Raw genomic sequence first — 10,911 nt, 5'->3', positions numbered from 1 at the left:
CCAAGCTCCCACAAACCTGCTACATTAAGCTCATATCCAACAACCTAAAGAGGTAATTGTTTACTATCGCTTTGCATTATCGTTATCTTACTCGATACTGACTTAGGCATCGGAACATAGAAGGCCGGCACACCCGGTCTTCCCTCTGACATTCTTCTATTTTGCAGATAATAGAGACCGATAACGACAGTAGCAGACCGATACAACTTGTGTTCAGTTGGACAAGACAGCTCTCGAGACCACTTAAACATTTGGCGCTAGAATGAATGAACGAATGTTACACGATACGCCAACGAATGAATGAATGTTAATGCAATATCGCCCACGGCCGGTCTCGCTGACACAGCAAAGTGCTGTCCCTCGCCAACCCTTGCGTTGCCAGGTGCGATCCAATGAATGAATGAACGAATGTTACGCGATATGCCAATGAATGGATGAATAAATGTTAACGCGATATCGCCCATGGCCGGTCTCACTGACACATCAAAGTGCTATCCCTCGCAAACCGTTGCGTTGCCAAGTGAGATCCAATAAATGAATGAATGAACGAATGTTACGCGATACGCAACGAATAAATAAATGAATTTTAATGCGATACCGCCCACGGACGGTCTCGTTGACACAGCAAAGTGTTGTCCCTCGCGAACCCTTGCGTTGCCTGGTGCGATCCAATGAATGAATGAATGAACGAATGTTACGCGATATACCAATGAATGAATGAATGTTAATGCGATATCGCTCACGGACGGTCTCGCTGACACAGCAAAATACTGTCCCTCGCGAACCCTTGCTTTTCCAGGTGTGATCCAATGAATGAATGAACGAACGATTGTTACGCGATACGCCAATGAATGAGTGAATTGACTGTTAATGCGATATCGCCCACAGCCGGTCCCAATGGCACAAATAAGTAATGTCCCTCGCGAACCCTTGCGTCGCCAATGAATGAATGAATGAACGAACATTACGCAATACGCCAATGAATGAATGAACGAATGTTACGCGATACGCCAACGAATGAATGAATATTATGCGATGCGCTAACAAACGAATGAATGAATGCAACGTTATACTTTGCCATGAATCAACTGATTGAATAGCGGGTGATGCATTGCCACAAACAGTTACTGCCACACGACACATCGTGATTCACGAGCCCCCTTAACATTGAAAAGACAGGCGATGTAAAGCAGCAATGGCCAAGGCCAAAGCGATACCGCGTCAAACTAGATTACATTACATATCGCCTCGTCATCCTTAACATTACGAAGATACGCGATGTAGAGCAGCAATGGCCAAGGCCAATGCAATACCGCGTCAAACGAGATTACATTACGTAAATCCTCACCATTCGCTCTTGCCTCCAGCACCGATGTTATACTGCCTCGCCATTTGGCCCCTACACTCGCACTCGCACTCGCACTCGGATAAGCGATACACAATACCAAGCTCATACATAAATAAAGAGCGATAGAGCAATGAAATGCGATACATACTCCAAAACGACATTCATTACAAAGGGCTTTGCGGCCAATAGCGATACATCAATTTCTAGTTCGCACAAGTGCGATACACGACAACATATTACATATTCAAACAAATGCGATACACATGCCACTATCCTCGCTTACTCTCCCGATTCCATTATAGGATGGCTCCGATCAAGTCTGATTCTTTGAAATTGGAAGAGCCTCATAAGAAGATCACTGAATTGGAAGATTGATAGGCCGGCCGAATTCCGGTGAGAAAGACCGGGGGCAGTTGCACTGCACCACTCTCTACCATATCACCACCCGATCTCCATCATTGTAGCCCGCCGCCCCCTCCAGTGAACTTGGTCCTTGGGTTTCTCACTTGGACGGGTTTTCAGTTTCGCAGGGGCACAGATTGCACAATCCCCAAGCGGGTGATGAAGGCGAGTCCTTGTGAGATTATGCTATAAAGCCCATAACCCAAGATGATATTAAGCCATAAAGCCCATAAATCTGGAAACGCATATTGCCTATAGCGAAGAGAAGATTTCAGAAGTAAGAGCACAATGAAAAACAAAGAAAACGCCATGTTGAAAATATGATCCACCCTTTTCCTTACCTGCCTATTTATAGGGGACGCCATCACCACCAACAGACTCCAGACGACCAATCGTCGCATCGCCTTAATGACCTGCATTAATGACAAGGCAACCAATCAACAAAGTAATAAATATATTCAACGAACGGGGGACTATCGCCCAACACTATCAATTCCCCATAAACTTCACATGTTCCAATACCAAGCAGACATCTCAAAAGTCAGATCACTCGGTCAATTGTCCCAACAAAATCCAACGCATTTACAAGAAAAGGAAAAACTTATCGCTAGCACAAAACGAAGAGGTACAAAGGCTAGGTCTCGCCCTCGACACTACGTGTCTGCTCCTCTACCCGATCTCGCCCCTCCACTCCATCTCGCTAGCTAACATTCTCGCCTTGCACCTCACCCCCGATATCCACGAGGGCCTCCTGCTCGCTGACAGCACCCTCCACCTTGGGCTCACCAGCTTGTCCTCATGCACTCTTCAATATAACCTACTCTCGGATCACGATCCCAGAACTCCGGCTATCACTCGCTGCGCTGGCTTGTAATCTCGCCTCTTTCTTGGTCTGCATGTCACATACCATTTTCTCCTGGTCAATCCAACCAGCAGCAATACCATCTCGAATCAAGTGCAAGACCCCATCCGAGAAGGCTTTGTTCATTTTCTCTTGAAAGTGAGGTGTCCGGAGATAGAGATCCACCGCCTTATCCTCACCATCTAGCCTAGCCTTGACGAGCTTGTCCTGATGCGTCTCGGCAGCAGCACGCAGGTGAATGCACTCCTCGGAGAAGTTACTCGATCGAGCCCGCTGCTCGGCTAACTCCTTCCTAAGTTGCTCAATCTCTGCCTCCCTCTCGCCTGCTTCCAGCTCCACATCCCGTAAACGGTCAACCTCCCTATACAGATTCCCAACCTGCCTCTCCAAATCCACCACGCGATCTGGATAGCGAGCCAAACTCTCCAAGGCAGCAGCACGAAGCTCCAACTCGGCATCGCGCTCCCGGACCTGCCTTTCCAAATCTTGCAGATACTCTTCGGCTTCAGCCACCCGAGCCCTAACTTGCTCCACCAAACTCAGGCCTTCCTCTGCCCACTGCAGCTTCCCAGTCCAATCCAGGTTTGCCTCCCTCAGTGGAGCAATAGCATCCTCGGCTTCTTGACGACAAGCCTCCTCTATAGCAAGCGCTCATTCCAGCTCCATCCTCCTCGCGACCACTTCATCGATTACCTACCTCATATCCTCACACTCCACCCGACCTTGGTCCACCACACTCTGAAGCTCGCGCGCCCGCTCCCTCTCGACTTCCAACTCCCCTTACCGCCAAGCTATCTCCTGATCAAAATGAGCCACCAACTCACCCGAGGAGTGGTAATTCAGGTTCACAGCCTTCAACACACAACATTGTCAACACATCTACGTGAACGCAAAAAAAAAAAAAAAAAAAAAAAAAAAAAAAAAAAAAAAAAAAAGATAGAAGAGGCAAACTCATAACGATACATACCCTCATCAACCTCTCCTGAGATTACCGATACCCCAGACGCGGGTCTTCAGCACTCACGTGACCACGATCTTGATAACAGTTTCACAAGTCAGCAACCATGTGAAGGATGGCGCCATCGGTAATTCCAATCTCGCCCAGGGTGTGCGCGAGACCCCTGGCAACCTCATCGCGAGAACCCTGTAAACCCCCACTTGTAGATCCCGAGGGAGACACATTATCAACCGGAGACCTCTTACTACCACGAGTGTCGATAATAACACCAACTGGGGGACTCTAGAGACGAAGCTGCGAGGCCGTCCTCTTCCTCGACCCGATCCCATCCGTACGAGCACACGTGTCCGACACTCGGACCCCATCCCCCTCGCCATCTTGGGACCCTGTCACGGTAACTTGGGCGACCCTGATTATACCTTCTCCAGACTCAGGTTGTACCTCAGGCACCTCGACTGTCAGCCATGTCTCGCCAACTGCTTGGCTGGTCACCTCCGCCTCCCCACTATCCACAATGATGACTTCTCGCGAGACAAGATCGCCAATTTCATCCCTAAAAACGGTTTCCAACTGTTCCAGAACCGCATCTTGCACTAAGCGAGCACGAGAGCTGGTGTCGCTCTGACGCCACTCCACCTCATCCAGCAAATCCTAAATGGAAATCTCCACCTCCACTGTGGGCTCCGAGCCACGTCACCAACACCCTCCCCTCCTGCTGGGACCTGGGGGACTTCCTCGTTACTTCCTGAGTCTGGGGGGCTCTCACTCGCCTCACCAGCTTGCTTGGGTGGCCCCTGGACATCTCACGTCGGCTCCTGGGTAACGCCACCTTCATACCCCTCAGCACCAGCTTCTTCCACGGCCTGTTGATTGAAATACTCCAGTACGGCATCGGGAAATCTCAGATACATCTCATTGGGCAACGACATGTTAACCCGATGATCAGTCACATGCACTTTATCCGGCAGGTCAACCTCCACTCGCCTAGCCGTTTGCGATTCTCACAATAATCCCTGAATAATGGTATTGGGATCGACATCAGCATACGGGGAGTCACTTTTGCTAGGGCCGGGGCTCGTTCGACATATCCGCTGCGAAATACACACAATGTCAGCAAGGATAACACTTAACACACCACACCACACCACACAAACAGAAAATCCCTTACCCAAAAATCTCCTCAAATCAAATATGTCGTATATCAGGAGCCTACACAGACGATAGAACCCCCTCGCCCCATCGGGAAACGCACCCATCACCCTCGCCACACGCTTCCACTCCAGCATAATCTACTCCACCTCTTGCCTCACTACGATGCACAAAAACGCTATTAGTACACACCAAAGACAAGAAAATCCACCAACAAAGGCAATCACGATACTCATAGATGGGTTGGAACCAGCTCGGGGCCTAGTGCACCATATCCGGATTCTGCCACCGACCGCCTACTAAGCACGGCCTCCTCCGCCACCGCTCATAGATATTCGACAGCAAGTCCTTGATAACAGTACGACCGCGCGCCTTAAAATTCACACAGCCGCTATCGCCGGCTTTGGTCGAGTACTATGTTGAACATGGAATTGAATTCGCCGATACTGGGACACAACAACTTGCTTATGTTCCATAGCAGCAATACTCCCATTATTTGCCTCAATTCATTAGGCGACAGCTGCACTACTGCTACATTCAGGCAAGACAGCAGATACTGCAACTCCTCCGGTATCAGGAAGCTCAACCCACACCTGAGATGATACTCATAAAAGCACACCCATACTAACTGGGGGTGGATGAACGTTTCACCATCCCTCAAGGGATGTAACAAAATATTATCCGAAATGGCCCAAGTGGTCCTTATCTTGGCAATCTGCTCCTCCGTCACACTCGGACCCAGTTCATCAATAGGCGTAGTGCCAAGGAGCAACCGCCCCCGTGGCGAACACGAGATCTCCAATAATTCAACACCCTCCGCTTCAGGCACATCAGCCACCACGGGGTCGCTCAACCGTACCCGGAACTCTGCGAGACGAACCCTCGCCACTTCCTCAGGAACTCCCAGCCATACTCCCCCGGGGAGCTCCCCTACCACCTCCTCGGGAATCACCCTCGCCAGCTCCCAGGGAACCACTTCCATCGCGACTGCTAGAGGCACCTTCTCCCCCTCCACGGGACACACCGACACCACCACGAGAAGTCCCTTCCCCTCCATGAGAGGAACCCTCTCGCCTACCACGACTATAGTTCTCACGCATCATACTCTGAGCGATACAGATCCCTGATCAGTCGTTCTCCCTGGATATTGCCTTCCCCAAGACTCCCCCACAAAATTCAAATGCTCCAGCCCTACCCAGAGCAACCAAATGAGATTCAGCGCAACCCACAATTCAACCCCTCCACAATCTCACCGGACCTAAAGCAACCCAGAACCCGCTAGCAAATCGCTCTCCCAGAGCACAACCCTCACAAGGTACACGCACACCAATACCCTCAGATAAACCCAGAAGAGGTCAAGAGACGGCGTACTTGTTCACTCTTCCGATCAATATACAGAGACAACAATGACCATTCCACGACCAGTTAAAAGCTATCCACACAGCTACTACCCAGGTCTAACCCAGTTTTCTTTCAAGCACCAACACGGACGCAGGAATAGTAACCATCTCCACCTCTCTCCCCTGTCCTTATATAAGGACCTCGAAAACACCTGGATCGTTGGATGTGCAAGGACGACAACCCCAGATCTCACCACATGTCCGACAACCCCGAGAGTTACAGAGGTCGTGCGTCGTCGCCTTGACTACTCACCACTACGCCATTATTACACGTTACGGATCCCAGTACACCTGTCTTCCCGCACACGAAAATGAATAAGCTCACCACACGTGTCACCAGGGCATAGCCTATGTGCTAAAAGACGCATGCAACACTACCACCGATTCACGAAAGCGACACCACGTCGAATGCCAACACAACTCACTCACCCATGCCAAGACTCCTCTTAAGTGGGGACTTGGGGGACTAGGGGTAATGGTTGTACGGAAGCCACGTGGCATAAACTAGCCTTGAACTTCCAATACTTTTACCAGCGACAAACTCCCCACCCAAAAGAACTCTTGACCGGGGACTTGGGGGACTTGTTAGTATACACATACTTCCTAAGCACAAGTATCGGAAGCACAAGACTCGTATCGCCTATACACCAGCGAGGTGAGCTCTAGCTGGGGGTTCCAATACTCCTCAGGGCGATATCTGGATCCCAAGCGTCCCACACCGAAAGAAACGGAACCAAGCTCCCACAAACTTGCTACATTAAGGTCATCTCCAACAACCTAAAGAGGTAACTGTTTACTATCACTTTCCATTATCATTATCTTACCTGATACTGACTTAAGCATCAGAGCGTTGAAGGCCAGCACACCCGGTCTTCCCTCTGACCTTCGTCTGTTTTGCAGATAATAGAGACCGATGCAACCCGTTTTTAGTTGGACCAGACAGCTCTCGAGACCACTGAAACAAAAAAAAACTTATGAACTAACTACAATTCATATCCCAACCCCATAAAAACTAGATACCAAAAAAAAAAAAAAAAGGTTCTTCAAGATCATATCATGATTTCTACCTAAAATTGTGGACTATAGAAAATGATTTTTGGCCAATATCACATGTTCTGATTTTCACTCCAAAACTTTTTACCCTCAAATAATGATTTTAATCACTTTTCGAACTGATGAAACTCAAAAATCATGTCGCAAATACTTTTTACGATTTTTCATATTCAAAAAATAATAAAATTAATAATAAACAAAGGCTGTTTAAGGTTTTTGTGTTCCATCAATTGGAATACATTCTAAAAATTTGATAGATTTAAAATATATGAGAGAACCATCCTCGTTAATTATATTTTTATTTTTATTTTCAATTATTAATTACATTTCATAATCAAGATATTTATGTTTTTTTTTTTAATCAAACCTAAAACGGGTGTCCATATCATTCATCACATGCCAGAATGACCATTACGTACCATTCTGCTGCCTTCAACTAGACAGATCAAGAAAGTGTGGTAGTACCCACGGTGGTACATAGAAATAAGTCCACTCATTATACATCAAATTCATACAGACTAGCGTAAATCCTCCTTCAGTACTACTCCAGAGGCACTATAGACACATAAAGTGCATAGATCCCTAAATACTCAGGGAATTATTGAAAGTAAAACTACTAACATAGTATCCCTAAAACAAAGAAAATTTTTATGGACCTAGGGCCCAAGGTAAGCCTCAACCCAATGTTGTGCAATCCAAAGTAGCCCAAGAAAAGACTCACTCAAAGACCACCATGCCCAACTTGGTCCAGATGCAACCTCCACCTCCAGACCACCAAACGATCCCAGCGCCCCTCCGCCACCGTGACTGCTCCAGGCCAACCCCATGACTTTGCCACCCCGAGCTAAGACCGCCTTGACCCAAATCACGACGAAACTCCACTACCATGACCCAAATCACGACAAACCTCGCCGCCATAAGCAACGCCACCATAAACCCGCCTCGTTTTCCGTGACTCTGTTTCACTCCACCCCCGATTTCGAGCCACGTCGTCAATCCAAGCCACCATCAAAATGAGATCTACCACCTCCCAGAGATGTCGCACCAAAACCCGAAGCCAAACACCGCCTACTAGAAGCTTGAGCAACACCATTCATAAGGGAATACTTTAACAGTCACATTTAGTCCCCGTCCGGCAGCAAATCTGTGTGGCGTCGGCGAGGCCAAGGCTAGCTGAGATGCAAGGGCCGTCGCCGGACGAGAATGGTTTCACAATTCTGGGCAGCCGCCGAGTTCGGGTTTCTCGAGATTTGTGTTCGGGTTCCTCGAGATTTTTAAACGATATTTGTGTTGTTTAACCAACCAAATTTCTTTTTATACATTAGTAGCTGATCATTCCTCATATGTTTTGGTCTTGTTTGAAGACAATTAACTCATTCTTTTTTTCACTATATCTCTTCAACAAAAGCTTCGTGCTCGAACAAGCTAGATATCTGCACAAAAAGTTATGAATATTAATAATTTAGAGCTTTGCAACCCCATTTGCATATTTATCAATATGTTTAGAATTTTTATCGTCCCTATAACTTTCTCAACCTATGTTCTTTTTGAGCTCATGGTATAAGAGTTTGAAGTCGTTATGGGATAAAGAAACCTAATTTGGCATTGCTTCGCCCTATCTACACGCCAATCATTCTACTAAGAACTTTATCATTTGTAGTTTCTTCTCCAGTGTCCTTTTTTCAGTCTCGTGATTTATGATTTTAAAGCTCTTAACAAGACGAATAATTCTCACTTGTGTGAATATAAGAACTTGCCAAAATTCAAGTTTGATGGTAACAAGCCTGTCTTCATGATATGTTATCTTTCTAAACAGAACGCATGGGCAAAGAGTGATGAAGACTCAAACTTTAGTCTTTTGCTTGGTCCTCTACGCTATCTGAATCGAGTAAGAAATTTTATAAGTCGTAACTCTACTTTGGTGTCATTTGAAGCTCGTGATATACCATAGTTCCAAAAGCATGATCATAACAACTTCATACATCATGAAGAATATATGTATTTTATTTTTGCTATCATAGCATTATTGAAAAGAACAAAAGTTACAGATTAAGGAAATATGAAATGTTTTACAAGCAAAAACACTACCTTGGCTTTGGAGGGTTCAACATCTTGAGCCCCATGATAACCTCCTTTAATAAACTGACCACTTGTACACCCTTCCCCTCCATCATCTTCATCAGCTCAATCTGACGTCGATCAGTGGGTCTCCATCGGAGCCACTCACCAAAACTCTCCACCCAAGTGCTTTCACTTTATCAAATACATTAGAATCGCCACCCGCCATCGGATTGCGATACTCGTGATCACGGTCAACCCCCAAAGGCAGCGACAAGTCCCACATGAGATCACATACACTTATCCCCAAAATAGGGTCGTTCACTAGCCTCAACTCCGAGCTAGTCCTTCGCGACCCACCGAACAACTGTTGGATCAATATCAGCCCTCCGATCTTCAACGAGTGGACGAAGGTCATCGCCCTCAGCAGCCACACGTAGTCCTGCATTGTAGGCTATGCTAGCCCCAGCACTGGATCCCATAAGGAAATGTTGAAATTCATGGTAAAGGTTGATGAAAGCTAAAGAAATCTAGAAAAAATGCTATGCGGGCTACTGAGAATGAAGAAGAAGAAGAACGAGAGAGAGAGAGAGAGAGAGAGAGAGAGGGAAAACTGATATTGATTTTTTTCAAGGTGGTTTTTACAAAGATTGACTAACTAACTCACAGTAAAGGATAAGTCTCTATTTATACTAACTTGATATTGACGATCTATATTGACTTTGACCTATACTCTTAACAGGAAACAGTTGGAGAGGTCAGCGTAGTCTCTCAAACAATCATCCTGGCTGGTTTTGATCCAGTGAAGCGCCTCCACTGCACCATCATAAGCTGCTGGCAGTCGGTGCTCAAGAGCCAACCTGTAGTCGACAGATGCGATGATTACGGGGACGTTGGTTGCAAAGTTGAAATAGAAATCATGCATGGAAAATTGTTGAGGCTGCGCCAAGTAATATGAAGCCTCCACCATGGTAAAAAAAGACGAGAGGAAGCTTATTAGTTGGTGGGAAAATTCTAGTATATGTTGACATATGCCATACATCAAGTATATGTACAACAGGTTTCACCAACTAATTTAATTTGATATATATTAATTAAAAAGTTGATGTATGACAAACATCAACACACCTTAGACTTCCCCTAGTTGGTGAGGTTTGGACCGTTTGGTATAGTACTCCAGTACTCCAGTACATGGCGGGGCAGGAAAAATCGAAGCCAGGTGTTGTTTGATTGGTTGATGGGGATGTCTTTGGAGAGAACCGGAGTGGGAAGCTTGGGATCAGATGAGGGCGGGGCGTCTGGACATTTGATCAAGCGCGTGATGCTGCCTTCGGGATTGCGTGCAATCTGGAGGCGCTGGTAAGGATAGTTGGGATCGGAATCCGCTGCTGCCCTTTCATTTGACATTGTTGATTAACTTCTATCTTGTGCTTTCCGATTGATTGGATGAAAATGTTTTATAAATTTCAACGCGCATAATTATATAGTGGTCTGACTGGTCTCCTCATCTCTTGGAACTTTTTCGAAAGACAATATAATTTCAAGCTGTTGATGGTTGGTAGAATAGCAATCACTGGCTCAGATTAACAACCGCTCTAACGGTCACACAGAGGTGCCCCATCATAGCTGAGAATCAGACCTACCATACTCCTCACAAGGAGGTTTACGTAGGTAGAAAGTA

General features: G+C 46.6%; 1 pseudogene; it reads right to left on the bottom strand.

Annotated features, from left to right (window-relative positions):
* Positions 1-6,954: 6,954 nt before the first annotated feature.
* On the bottom strand, positions 6,955-10,637 carry LOC112171898 (annotated as a pseudogene).
* Between the last annotated feature and the right edge of the window lie 274 nt (positions 10,638-10,911).

This window comes from Rosa chinensis, chromosome 1 (genome assembly GCF_002994745.2).
Source record: "Rosa chinensis cultivar Old Blush chromosome 1, RchiOBHm-V2, whole genome shotgun sequence".
Classification (NCBI taxonomy): Eukaryota; Viridiplantae; Streptophyta; class Magnoliopsida; order Rosales; family Rosaceae; genus Rosa; species Rosa chinensis.
The sequence above is the reverse complement of the archived record's forward strand: the minus strand, read 5'-3'. Positions and strand labels throughout refer to the sequence as shown.